General features: G+C 36.7%; 1 protein-coding gene across 4 annotated transcripts in view; it reads left to right on the top strand.

Moving 5' to 3' along the window:
• Positions 1-14,869, top strand: part of RUSC2 (RUN and SH3 domain containing 2) — an 89,424-nt gene that overhangs the window by 26,020 nt on the left and 48,535 nt on the right. The window lies entirely within an intron of this gene.

A 14,869-nucleotide genomic window follows, 5' to 3' on the forward strand; every position in this document is an offset into this window, starting at 1 on the left:
CTTTTTTTTTTTTTTGGCTGAGGCAGTTGGGGTTAAGCAACTAACTTGCTCAGGGTCACACAGCAAGGAAGTGTTAAGTATCTGAAGTCAAATTTGAACTTAGGTCCTCCTGATTTCAGGGCTGGTGCTGTGCTAATAAACTCATCTTTCTTGACTTTGCTACAGCCTTTGACACAATTGATTATAATTTTCTCCTTGATAACTCTAGGTTTTAGGGGAGCTACTTATTTCTTTTCAGTCTCTTTTACTGTATCTTCATCCAGTTCATACTCATTAAGAATGGGTTATTCCCAGTTTTGTCTTTTATATTGTTTGTTAGTAATATTAAAAATTCCTATTACTTAAATTATCATCTCCCTTTATTTTATTTCACTTCATAGTATTTTTATATATTCTCTTTGCATTATTTCTCCCTTTATGTTCACATATTTATATTTATATATTATTTTACTTAATAATAAACCTCATCAGTTCTTGGGGTTTCATTTATGATCTCTGTGCAAAATAACTCTCAGAACTATTTATCTAGCCCCCATCTTTCTGCTGAGAAGCAGCTAGTGGCTCAATGAATAGAACTCTGGGCCTGGAGTCAGGAAGACTTGAATTCTGCTCCTAACTTGCCTTGCTATTTATTATTTAACCTCTTCCCTCCATGGATCCCTTCCTTCTCTTCTTCCCACACCTTTTACTTACCCCTCTTTCCATCCTTTTACCCTTATTTCTTTTAGATTTTGGAGGGTGCATATATACCATTCATGGTATATATGCAATGTTGCCTATTTAACCCATTCCCGATGTGAATAGGTTTTCACTTCTCCCCCCTCTAATGCCTCTGTGTCTCTTCTTCCTCTGTACCTCATTCGTATAATAAAATTACTATTTTTACCTTAACTCTGCCCCAATCTTTTTTTTTATCTATCCTATTGCTGATGTCAATCTTAAACATATGGCACACATTTCCCATATAAAAAATAAACAATTTGTCCATTTTTAAGTTCCTTAAAATTGATCTTTGATAAAGGCTCTTATATATTAAATTTTCTAAAGAGTTCAGGTTTAGTTGATAGACCTGAAAATCTGCAAGTTCCTTGAATGTTCATTTTTTTTCAAAATTCAATATTATGGATAATTTTTCTGGATATGTTATTTTTGGCTGTAAGTCTGTTTTTTTTTTTGATTGTTGGTAGATAGTTTCCTGGGACCTGCAATCTTTTATTGTGGCTGCCAAGAAGTCCTATATGATTCTAATTGTAACTCCACAGTATGTGAATTTTTTTTTCTTATTTCTTGTAAAATTTTCTCTTTCATGTGGGGATTTCAAAATTTGGCAGTAATACTCTTGTGTGCTTTTCCCTTTTCTAATTCTTTTTTTTTAAATAGTTTTTATTTACCAGATATATGCATGGGTAATTTTACAACATTGACAATTGCCAAACCTTTTGTTTTAATTTTTCCCCTCCTTCCCCCCCACCCAGATGTCAGGTTGACCAATACATGTTAAATATGTTAAAGTATAAAGTAAATATAATATACGTATACATGTCCAAACAGTTGTTTTGCTGTATAAAAAGAATCAGACTTTGAAATAGTGTACAATTAGCCTGTGAAGGAAATCTAAAATGCAGGTGGACAAGATTAGAGGGATTGAGAATTCTATCATCTCCTAGAGTTCTTTTGCTGGGTGTAGCTGGTTCAGTTCACCACTGCTCTATTGGAACTGCTTTGGTTCATCTCATTGTTGAAAATAGCCACATCCATCAGAATTGATCATCATATAGTATTGTTGTTGAAGTATACAACAATCTCCTGGTCCTGCTCATTTCACTCAGCATCAGTTCATGTAAATCTCTCCGGGCCTTTCTGAAATCATCCTGTTGGTCATTTCTTACAGAACAATAATATTATATAATATTCATATACCACAATTTATTCACCTTTTCTAATTCTTAATCTTGATGTTTTCCCTCTGAGTTTATCCTAAATATATATATATATATCTTATTTGTCTATAGTTGTTTGCATACTGTCAACCCCCCCCATCCCATTTTAAATTGGAAATTACTTGAGAGCAGGGACTGTTTTTTGGTTTTTGCTTTTTTAAAATAGCTTTTTATTTACAAAACAGATGCATGGGTAACTTTTCAATAATGACCCTTGTAAAAACTTTTGTTCCAACTTTTCCCCTCCTTCCCTCCACCCCCTCTCCTAGATGGGAGGTAGCCCAATACATGTTAAATATGATAAAGTATATATTAAATACAATATATGTATACATATTTATACAGTTATTTTGCTGCACAAGAAAAATTGGATTTAGAAAGAAGGTAAAAATAACCTGAGAAGAAAAAAAAGTGCAAGCAAACAATAACAGAAATGAGTGGAAATACTATGTTGTGGTCCACACTCATTTCCCAGTGTTCTTTCGCTTGGTGTAGCTGGTTCTGTTCATCACTGATCAATTGGAACTGATTGGGATCCTCTCATTGTTAAAGAGAGCCACGTCCGTCAGAACTGATCCTCATATAGTATTGTTGTTGAAGTGTGTACTGATCTCCTGATTCTGGTCATTTCTTATAGAACAATAATATTCCATAACATTCTTATACTACAATTTAGCCATTCTCCAATTGATGGGCATCCATTCAATTTCCAGTTTCTAGCCACTACAAAGAGGGCTGCCACAAACATTTTTGCACATACAGGTCCCTTTCCTTCCTTTAAGATTTCTTTGGGATATAGGCCTAGTAGTAACACTGCTGAATCAAAGGGTATGCACAATTTGATAACTTTTTGAGCATAGTTCCAAATTGCTCTCCAGAATGGTTGGATCCATTCACAACTCCACCAACAATGAATCAGTGTCCCAGTTTTCCTACATCCCCTCCAACATTCATCATTATCTTTTCCTGTTATCTTAGTCAATCTGAAAGGTGTGTAGTAGTATCTCAGAATTGTCTTAATTTGCATTTCTCTGATTAATAATGATTTGGAACACCTTTTCATATGAGTAGAAATAGTTTCAATTTCATAATCCGAAAATTGTCTGTTCATATCCTTTGACCATTTATCAGTTGGAGAATGGCTTGAATTCTTATAAATTTGAGTCAGTTTTCTATGAGGCCTTTATCAGAATCTTTAACTGTAAAAATGTTTTCCCAGTTTATTGCTTCCCTTCTAATATTATCTGCATTAGTTTTGTATAAAAGCTTTTTAACTTGATAGAATCAAAATTTTCTATTTTGTGATCAATAATGATCTCTAGTTCTTCTTTGGTCACAAATTCCTTCCTCCTCCACAAGTCTGAGAGGTAAACTATCCTATGTTCTTCTAATTTATTTATAATCTCATTCTTTATGTCTAAATCATGAACCCATTTTGATCTTATCTTGGTGTCCAGTGTTAAGTGTGGGTCAATGCCTAGTTTCTGCCATACTAATTTCCAATTTTCCCAGTAGTTTTTGTCAAATAATGAATTCTTATCCCAAAAGTTGGGGTCTTTGGGCTTGACAAACACTAGATTATGAAAGTTATTGACTCTTTTATCCTTTGAACCTAACCTATTCCACTGATCAACTAGTCTATTTCTTGGTTTTGGTGACCGCTGCTTTATAATATAGTTTTAGATTTGGTATGGCTAGGCCACCTTCATTTAAGTTTTTTTTTTTCATTAGTTCTCTTGAAATTCTTGACCTTTTGTTCTTCCAGATAAATTTTGTTGTTATTTTTTCTAAGTCATTAAAATAGTTTTTTGGGAGTCTGATTGGTATAACACTAAATAAATAGATTAGTTTAGGTAGTATTATCATCTTTATTATATTCACTCAATCTGTCCAAGAGCACTTAATCTTTTTTTCCAATTGGTTAGATATGACTTTGTGTGGAAAGTTTTTTCTAATTTTGCTCATATAGTTCCTGACTTTCCCTTGGCAGATAGATTCCCAAATATTTTATCCTATCTTCAGTTACTTTAAATGGAATTTCTCTTTGTATCTCTAGCTATTGGATTTTGTTAGTGATGTATAAAAATGCTGATGATTTATGTGGGTTTATTTTGTATCCTGTAACTTTGCTAAAGTTGTGGATTATTTCTAATAGTTTTTTAGTAGAATCTCTGGGGTTCTCTAAGTGTACCATCATATCATCTGCAAAGAGCGATAATTTGATTTCCTCATTACCTACTCTTAATTCCTTCCATCTCTTCCTCAACTCTTATTGCCAAAGCTAGCGTTTCTAATACAATATTGAATAGTAATGGTGATAGTGGGTAACCTTGTTTCACTCCTGATCTTACTGGAAAAGGTTCCAGTTTATCCCCATTACATATGATACTTACTGATGGTTTTAAATATATGCTACTGACTATTTTAAGGAAAAGTCCATTTATTCTTATACTCTCAAGTGTTTTTAATAGGAATGGATGTTGGATTTTATCAAATGCTTTTTCTGCAACTATTGAGATGATCATATGGTTTTTGTTAAATTTGGTTATTGATATAGTCAATTATGCTAATAGTTTTCCTAATATTGAACCAGCCCTGCATTCCTGGTATAAATCCTATTTGGTCATGGTGTATTATCCTGGGGATGATTTTCTGTAACCTTTTTGCTAATATTTTATTTAAGATTTTAGCATCAATATTCATTAGGGAAATTGTCCTATAATTTTCTTTCTCTGTTTTCATCCTACCTGCTTTAGGTGTCAGCACCATGTCTGTGTCATAAAAAGAATTTGGTAGGACTGCAGGACTATTTTTTGCATGTCTTTGGATCCCTAGTATACAGTTTATTTGGATCCCTTTGTATTCCTATATATGCTAGGCGTACCATATGCACTTAGTAACTAGTATTTGACTTATTAGTCTTTAAAGGATTCAGCTTCTGCAATTGGAAGAGACAAGAATTTTCTTCAAATACTTGAAGGGAACTGACAGGGTTCAAGGATGATCATAACAGACACTTGGAAACTTGGAGCAAAATTAGAACAATAATTAAAGAATCCCAGGATTCATGTTAGCTAACTAGTTTAATAATGTTTACTAGTTAGCTAACATGAATCCTGGGATTCTTTAGTTAATAATAAAAAAAAACATTATTAAACTCCCTATTATGTGCCAGACCCTGTGCTAAACACTGGGGATAGCAGAGTTAAAAGTCCCTTCCCTCAAGGAGCTCACAATCTAATCACATAAGATTTGAACCAGAGTGTTCACTGTATGCGTTAGAGATGGGGGAAAGAACTCCCAATAGGCCAGAATCATAAAGACCACTAAGAGAAGTAAAATCTAAAATTAGTGATAGTAAACTCAAAGAAAAATGGATCCCTGCTGGCTCACATTAACTTAGAAAACCATAAATTAAAATCATTTATGTTGTATTTTTTTTTTTAAAAAACATTTCCTAGTACATTTTAAACTGGTTTGGGCTGCACTTCACTACTTGGTCACAAGTTTGACACCTCTACTATATATGACTGCAGGATCAGTTTAGGAATGATGTGAAATCCAAAGAACAAATTTTGGTGACTGCATAGAAAAGCAGAACCTTTCTTATCTAGAGATCTAAGAACCAAGAGGACTAAAGAATGGAGATACAGTACAACTTAGAACCAGAAGATACAACCTGAGAGCTCATGTTATGGAAAAGTTGAAACACAAATTCTTGGAAAGGATGAGAATCCCATCCATGTACTAACCTGATTGTGCTGTAAACTTGAAGCACATTTAACTTGGCCTAGAGTTCAAGTCAAATAAACCTGAAATTAGAAAAATAAATTATATCTGAGAACTCCCTAAACATAGTCAACCAGAACTATCTGTAGTTTAAAATTTCATTATTTGTCTACTATATTTTGTTATTTTTATTTCCTTTGAAATTCACATTTTATTTTGAAAAATTTTAAATGTGTTTCTATAGAACAAAGTGGAAAGAGAGTTTGTCTATACCTAGATTTAAATCGAGAGGAAGATTGGAAAACTTTGAGAAGCTACATATATATATAGTAGTAATGGTGGATATCTTATCTTAAAATATCAGAAAAAAATAGAACTAAGACAAACAGAAAAGTCAGAGTTTAGGATAAAATGAACCCACGGTAGAAATGAGTGGGGTTGATCTCATTCTGCCAGTAATTTTCCTTTGTGGTTTTTCTTAACTAGAATTGGATCTGAAGAAGCAATGCCATTGGTCAGGCTAAAAATTGACCATACCTCTGGAAGTTTTAAATAACTTGAGTCTGCCAGCTGTTGAGAGTTTCAGCCAGTCTAGACCAAAAATACTTTGTGCAGTTTGACCCTTGCACACTAAAGAGAGAGGATCCTCTCTAAATCCTCTTAAATCCTCTTCATTCCGTCAACCATAGCATGTATCACTTAGGAAGACCCTCATTGTGTAGTTGCAGAGTCATTTCAAGAAGTTTGAAGCACAAAGGGACAAAGCTACATACTCTTTCCAAGCAAACATCGACACAGAGACTTGGTCACTGAAGGCTGAAAGTTTCAACGAACATGATTGACTGGTGGTAGCAAAGAAGAGAGCTGACTACGATTGGAGAGAGTATTATTCTTGAAAATCAAGAGCAGATATGCACAGATGGGGAGCAAATCCTGCAGAGAGGAAGCAAGACTCTGTGAACTCAACTAAGTTACCTGTCCAGGGAGAAGCCTCATGAGACTGACCTGAGGAGAGAGAGAGCACAGAATCTCTGTAGTTCTGGAGTGGAGATGGCTTAGTCACATGCATGTGCCTCATGACCATTGTACTCAAAAGTTCATGCCTACTGTTCCCATGGACATTATTTATGAAAGTATGTGCCCTATATTAGTCAGAGAAGTATTTTGTGACTACTATTCTTCCTATGTTCAGGTTTTCCAGCTGTGTCCCAACTCTTCATGACCTCATGTTGGTCTGCCATTTCCTTCTCCAGCTCACTTTACTATGAGGGAATTGAGGCAGAGTTAAGTGTCTTGTCCAGGGTCATACAGCTAGTAAGTGTCTTGAGGCCAGATTTGAATTCATGAAGAGGAGTCTTTCTGACTCCAAGCCCAGCACTCTTATATCTCCTGTGCTTCCTAGCTTCTCATTCTTCCTATACCATTTTAATAAATATCTTTACTTAGAGCTAATTGTATCTCCTGACTATTAAAGGCAATCAGATTGGTTGTGGGAGTTCAGATTCACAAGGTACCTCAAAACCGGTACCCAAAGATCTAAATCATAAACCTATGATTGTCAAATTTGGGCAGATGAATATAAAAGTATTTAGTAAAATATTTCATAATCATGAAGAATTAGGGGAAAGAATCTAGAAAGAACAGGATGGAAACTGAGAACCTAGACTTAGCTGCACAGTCACTGATCTTTGCAATTGATTTGCGTCAACTTGTTCCAACTCTCAGCCTGAATTCAGAAGGAAAAAAAAAAAGGAATATCAAGAGTGAGGGATTTCATCTGCTCTAATTTGCACATGTTCCAACATTATTGTTATTATTATTTGCTTGGTGTAATGAGGAAATGGGGTGATAATATGCATGTGTGCTTGCCCTAACCACATGTTGAACAAAACAAGTGAAGGGGGGTGAAGCTTGTAGCCATAGAACAACTCAGTGGAGAGTAAGCAACTATCGTCCTTGGTTCTAAGCCTATTAGTATCAGGAAATCCATGTTGCTAATAACTTTAGAATGCCAATTACTATAGTGAAGTGATTTCAAAGATCAAGCTGCTGTTCTGCTACTGTAGTAGCTGCTTCTTCCAGGGTGTAATGTTTATTTATTACCATAAGTCTCCAGCAAGTGGGGTTAGGTTACCCTGAATTGTAATTCTCATGGGCTTTTAGTAGGCTAAAGCCCTAATAGATTAATAACTCACGTAGTAATATGTTGTATCAGAAAAAGCACAATTCACAGTCAGAAGACTTTATATCAGATTTTAGCTCTTCTACTTCATGTATAATCTCAAGTTGTTTAACTTCTCTGAATCAATTTTCTCAGCTCTCAAATGACAGGATTGAATTAAAATCCCTTTTAGCTATAAACCTCAGGATCCTGAATTTTGAGTGTTTTTTTCCCTTTGTATAATCAAAGAGTTATCCATTAGCACCTAATTAGTGAATTTATTGGGAATTCCAGGTAAGGAAATGCATTATACCAATATAGATCAATAACTTTTTCTACAACTTGTATTTTTAGAAAGCTGCTTGGGACACCGAAAAATTAAGAAACTTGCCAAGAGTCATGCAGCTGGGAAGTGTCCAAAGACAGGACTTGAATCCAGGCCTTGAATGGAAATCTGACTTTCTGTCCATGAAGCCAGATAGCCTCTCAAATTATATACTTAACATATATTCAAGTGAAAGTGGCCTAGTATCTAGAAAGAAAAATTAGCATATTGAAATCCCATAGGATATTGTTATATAAAGACATTGCCTGGGCAATATCCTGGCAGATGGAGCAGATTCCAATTCAGGGTTGTATCCCTATTGCATGAAATTAATGTGTCTTTCTGAAATTTAAGCACAGCATTCATAGAGACCACAGCATAGTGGATAAAGAGCTGGCCTCAGATTCAGGCAGTCCCTGGTGTCAGGGACTGCCTGTTTACATCCTAACTATATGTTGAAGGCATAACTGTCTTTCCTAACATCCATCTCTCCTGTCACCTACATTCAAAACCTTGATGTCATCTTTGCCTCCTTACTCTCACTCATCCTACATATCTAATCATTTTTTCCAATCTTGTCATTTTGCTTTTACAATATCTCTCAGATCCATTCAGATCCTCATTACCTCTCACCTGGATTTTTGCAATAATCTTCTAATTAGTCTCCTTATCTCATGATTTCTCCCTACACAGCCGCTAACATGGTTTTCCTAAAAAGCAGGTTTGACCATGTCATTTCCTTGCTCAATAGACTCTAGTGGCTCTCTATCATTTCAGGAACTAAATTTAAGCACCTCTATTTGGCATTTGAACCTAATCTAAATTTTCAGCATTATTACACATTACTTTCCTTGTTCACTCACTATGGTCCAGCCAAACTAGCCTTTTTACTCTTTATCATCATATAAGACAGTCCATTTGCTGTCTCTATTCCTTTCTATTTTCTATTCACCATAAGCCTAAAATCCACTCCTTTCTTACCTCCACCTCTTAAAATTCCTCATTTCTTTTAGGGGTCAGATCAACTGTCACCACTCACACAAAGCCTTTTCAATCCCTTTAGTTGCTAGTACTCCCACCCCCACCCCAATTGCCTTGTATATATGCAAAATCCCACAGCCAGAAATATATTGGGACAACACATGCTAGGAATACCCTCACTCACCAAGGGGTCCTGGCTTTATGCCTAACACTTAACAAAGGGGATCAAGCTCTTCTTGTACTCTTGTGCCTCATTTTTCCCTATTGGGAAAACATTGGAGGAAATCTCTTATAGCTTAGACTTTGTCTACTATGTCTGAGATTCCCCCAGTATAAATTAATAGAATAATTTCTAGACATATATGCAATATAGAAAGTAGATGAGGTATAGATAGGACAGCTATTTATTTCCTCTATCACAAAAGAAATGTTTAAAACACAAATGACTCATAAGTGTGCATTCACAGATACATAAAGCACGATCCAGGAATCCATAACTCTTATTATACTCTCCTGGGAGAATTACACTCAAAACATTGAAACTTGAAACACTTTATTGTCTTCATCTTAGCCTTGCTCTGCCTAAGCATCTCAATGAAGCTGTCCTAGCAAACTTGATTTAGGCTTATCATCCTAACTGTGGTCATCCTCAGAAAATTGTGGAAATCACCTCCCACTGAGCAAATAGTATCTTGGTCCTCTCAGACTTACAAGGTTGTTGCCAAGTTAGAACCAGTTTGTAAGATCTGGTCTCAGATTCATTCACAAGCACATGTTATTTCTGTCATACGCATGCAATCACTATCTCTGCTAAGGAGAAGAGGAAAGTACCTTCCCTTATCACCATCCCCAATGAAAGGTCAAAAGAAAGGCTCAAAGAGTCCCAACAGCTCTACAGATGAGAAAAGAAAGTAATCATAGAAACTGCCTTTCCTTTTAAAGTTAGTTGAGCACAGTATGCAAGTTCTTCTTGTGTCAGTCCTCTTTTACACAGTGTGCCATCAGGAGACCAAGATACCAAGAAGGGGGCCTCCAAGGGGGCTGCACCATCCCAAAGTGAAAATCCTTCAGTACTGCTAAGGAAGGGCTCTGAACACATGCTCATGTTTGTCACTTTAGTTATATCTATTTTGTACATATTGTAAATACACATTTATATTTTCATGTCTGTAAGATCTTTAAGGGCAGGAACTGATCTGTATCTCAAGTACCCAGCAAAGTGCCTTGACAGCATATAATAAGAACTTACTAAAGGCTGATTGATTATGATCCTAGACAAGCCTCTGCATTTCTCAGTGCTCTGGGCAACTCTCCATCATGCAGAGGACCTGCAAATCTACTTTGAGAGAGAGTGATTGCTCCCTAGGTTTCCATTACAGTGAGGATAAAAGAGAGCCTTAACAAAGGGATGGAGGGGGGCAATAGGATCAGGAAGAGCTTCCCTCTAACAGAAAGTAGCTCCTAAACTGACCTTGAAGGAAGATGAGAATTCTAAAAAAGAGATGGAGATGTACTGTACGTACAAGTATAGGGACCAGATTTGCTGCATATGGAGATGATTGAGTTTTGAGAACAGCCAGAATTAATCAAATTTGGCCAAAATGTGGAAAGAATAAAGGAGAATAATGTGAAACAGATTGAAAAGGCAGGTTAAAGCCTAAATGTTAAGAAATTTTTATATTTTATCCTAGAGGTAATAGTCACTGAGGGTTTTTGAACAAGGGAATTGCAATGATCTATTCTCTTCTGTCAGTTTTGTTATAATGAGCAATACTAGTAGGCTATCATGTAAAGTCTATCCTACATTTTTATTCAGAGATTTAAAAGGATTATACAGGTAAAATTATTCATGCTAATGAATGACATCTCAGACAGTATTTTTGACCATTTTATATTACTGAGTTCCGCTTCTAGGCAACCCAAAAAAAAGGTCTCCTACCTTACATCTACCCTGACTAGACATTAGTGCTCTCCCACTCACCATTTGATTACCTGGTCATTGCCCTAAGAAATACAGAAAATGATTTGGATTTGGGGAGTAGTACTTTAAAAACATAAATAGAAACACAAAATGGCTTGTGACTTAGTCTTCACTCCAGGAGGTTAATAATGCAATAAGTGAAATTCCAGAGGAGCTTTTTGAAGCTCTGTCTATAAGAGAACTGAGCCAGTTTGTCTGCTCCACCAGACATCCTCCCAGAATGTTGGGAACACATTCCTAGATTTTTTGCTCCATAGGGTTTTTCTGCTCAAGGCTTTCAGGGGCAGAATTTTGGGATTTTAGCCTTAGATACAAAGGCCCCAACATATCCTAAGCACGTTCCAAAGTTGTTCCAAAAGTTTTCAGTTGGCAGAAAATAGATTGGCTTCTAGAGTTTATAGAAACAAGAATGGTACTTAGGGGGTGGTGCTGATACTTAAGGGCAAATTGGCATTTCTCTTCAGGAATTCAGCTCAATTCAACAAGTATTTCTTAAATTCTTTATTGTATGTGAGATAAGCTAAATCAAGCACAAAATCTATTGGTTATTAAAAAGTAAAGGCTGATTTGGGTTTTCATATCACAAATTTGCTTATATCCTGAGTAAACAAAGAAAAAACCCCAAATCCTAATTCCTTACTTGAGTGTATTTTCCCAACCTAGCAGATAAAGTCTGTTTTTATATCTTAACTGCTAAATGCTGGATCTATTGAAATTTAGACTATCAGTCAATGTTCTGGGGCTCATAAGTAAAGGATTGAAGTGAAATTCCTCTACCTTGGGAAGCTTTGAGAACTTCCCTTGAGCAAGGAACAGAGAAACTTCCTTTTTCTAAAATATTTCTAGCTTTTAAGTACTGGTGATCCTAATGGCTTATTCCTTTTTTTTTTTTTTTTCTTTTTTTTTCTTCTCCTCACTATATAGTCTCTGTGTGCCCTTATCACTGATTATCTCTGGAATCTTTATATTCAATTTTAATCTGTCTCCTAAAGTCTAGTCCCACCTCACTGACTCCCTGATAGGGATCTCCACCTGAATGTCCAATTTACATTTCTTATTCCACATATCCAAAAAAGCATTCTGCACTTTTTGCTCTAAATCTACATTTCCCTCCTATTTATTAAAGACCTACTCAGTGGAAAGCACTGGGGGATACAAAGACAACACATCTTTGCCTCTATAAGATTAAATTATGGTAACATGGAATGGGTGGGATGGAGAGTGCAGTATGTATATAAGTAAGTAAAGTTTAAGGGGAAGATTGTACCTGACAAGTGCTAGATGGCACATGAACCATCCTTGAATGATTGGTCAGAGATTCTTATCAGCACAGGTGAGAAGGGAGGATGTTGGCAGAGAAATACAAACAAGCAAGAGAGGAACTAATTTGAGAAACAACTTCCTCAGTATTGTGTGGTACGGAAATGGTGAGGGGTCACCATTTAATAAAAAAGCTGGAGAGAGCTCTAGAGAAAAGCAAAGTTTATTGTACTTTCTCTCGAGAAGGGCGTCCCACTCCTCGAGTAGACAATCGAAGGGAGGAAGGACCTCCTGTGGGCAGGACAGCACCTTTAATCCCTAATGCAAAACGCCCCCTCCCACCACTGACCCTCATCCTCATTGGCTGAGAATCTTACATTCTAAACGCGAGATCTACCCATGAAATTGAACTTGACCAATAAGTACATAGTTGCCCATATTTGGATGAAATAGGGAGATGATATCATAGGAGGGGAAGGCAATGCCCTTTGCTCGAACTTCAGAGTCCTTCAGGCCTACTCGAACTCTGAAGTAGATGGAAGCCATACTCGATTTTCACAGCTGTCTTGAAAGATCTCACCTCATCTCATTCAGTATTATAGAGGGTTTTACCATCTTCCCACTTGGTTAAATTCAGGATTCTAGAGTCTCTATTTTTCCATCTCATTTATCAAATGCAAATCTTGTTATCTCTCCTCCTCAAGATCTTCTATCTGCCCCCTTCTCTCCACTTAGATAGCCACCACCCCCTTCTTTAGGCAACTGTTGTGATAACCTCCTAAGTGGTTTACCAGTTTCCAGTCTCTTCTCTCATCTAACCTTCATCTCCCTACTTAGAAGCCTTCCATTGGCTTCTGACATTTAAGACCCTCTGCAAATTGGCTACAGCCAATTTTTATTCCCCTTTGCAACACATTGTTCATTCCAGCCAAACTGGATTACAAGCTGTAGTCCAAACATGACATTCCATCTCCTGCATGTGTGCATTTGCAAAAATCATTTCTTATAGTACCTAGAATGTCCTTTCTCCTCCTTTCTATCTCATAGAATCTTTCACTTCCTTCTAGGTTCAACTTAGCAGTCTTCTTTTTTATAACTAATTGTTAATATCCTTTCCCTTTTCAAATTATTTTGAATTGATTTGTACATAGATTGTAACTCATCTTCCATTATATAAAGTCCATGAGAGCTTTTTTTGTTCTTTGTAGCCCCAGCAAATAACACAGTCATGTTTGTTGAATTGAAATTTCCAGTACCAGGGCAGCTAGGTGGCGCAGTGGATAGAGCACCAGCCTTGAATTCAGGAGGACCCGAGTTCATATTTGGTCTCAGACACTTAACACTTCCTAGCTGTGTGACCCTGAGCAAGTCACTTAACCCCAGCCTCAGAAAGAAAAAAAAGAGAGAGAGAGAGAGAAATTTCCAGTACCCTTAAGTAGGTAAGGTTAACTAAGACTAGGGTTACAGGCAATCAAATTCTACAAACCAGAGACTAGATCATAACAGGCTCCTATTTGGAAAGTCCTGAGAATCCCAAGGAAGAGGGCACAGTAAGATCCAGCTTATTCCTAGCAAGCAGCCACTCTAGTTGGATAGGCCTCTCTTCCCTTCTTGTTCCTATCATGCCTGTCTTAGTGTTTGACTATAACTCATCTGGACAACAGTCCTGGGAGGTTGGTAAGTTGGATTTAACTATGGCATGAAGAGTTCTCAGAATCATAGATCCTGAGCTCCCAAGTTTCCTCAGAGAGGCTAGGGGCATAGTTAAGAATGAAATGAAGTTTCCTGCCTTGCAGACCAGGGCTTTTACTGCTGGGCACCATGCCTCTATCCTAGATATGGCTAGCTTCCAGGCAGAAATTAAATCAAACCCATATCTCTGCAGAAGTTTGGTTGCTTCTGAGATTATATAGTTTTTCCTATTGTTTGAAAATCAGAAAATTTGCATGGAGTGCCTACCCTTTACCTCCCTCAGACTACTCCAATTCTTGGCTTGTTGTTTCTATCTTGGTAGTGAGTCAGTTGTAAATGGAAAGCCCTGGAGTCACCATTGATGTACTCATAGCTGCATTTCTGCATTCCTGCATTCCTTCCTGGTGTGTTGTGCATTTTTATCATTCCCCAGGAGCCCTGTATTCACAATATGCATGACTCTTCAATAGGCACTCTAGCTTTCCGGACAATACCCCAGCTTCCAGTTGCCCCACAACTTTACTTGGTGAGAATTGGGGGAGGAGTCTCTGACAGGGAACTTCAGTACTTGGTAGGTAGAGAAAAATTGGGACAAGAAGTTTTCTGGTGTGAGTTCATGGGTGGTAGCTACCCAGGATGAAAAAAACACTGTTTCTCTGTGTTTGTTCCTTATATTGTCTTTTCTGGGTAAATAGAGGAAAAAGTTGCAAATAAGTTTGAACAAAATTCAGTATCTTTTATGATGTCTCTAGTAGATATTTCTCCCCTTCTTTAAAATTTCACCACTCATTATTATGCAA

This window comes from Sminthopsis crassicaudata, chromosome 1 (assembly GCF_048593235.1).
Source record: "Sminthopsis crassicaudata isolate SCR6 chromosome 1, ASM4859323v1, whole genome shotgun sequence".
NCBI lineage: Eukaryota > Metazoa > Chordata > Mammalia > Dasyuromorphia > Dasyuridae > Sminthopsis > Sminthopsis crassicaudata.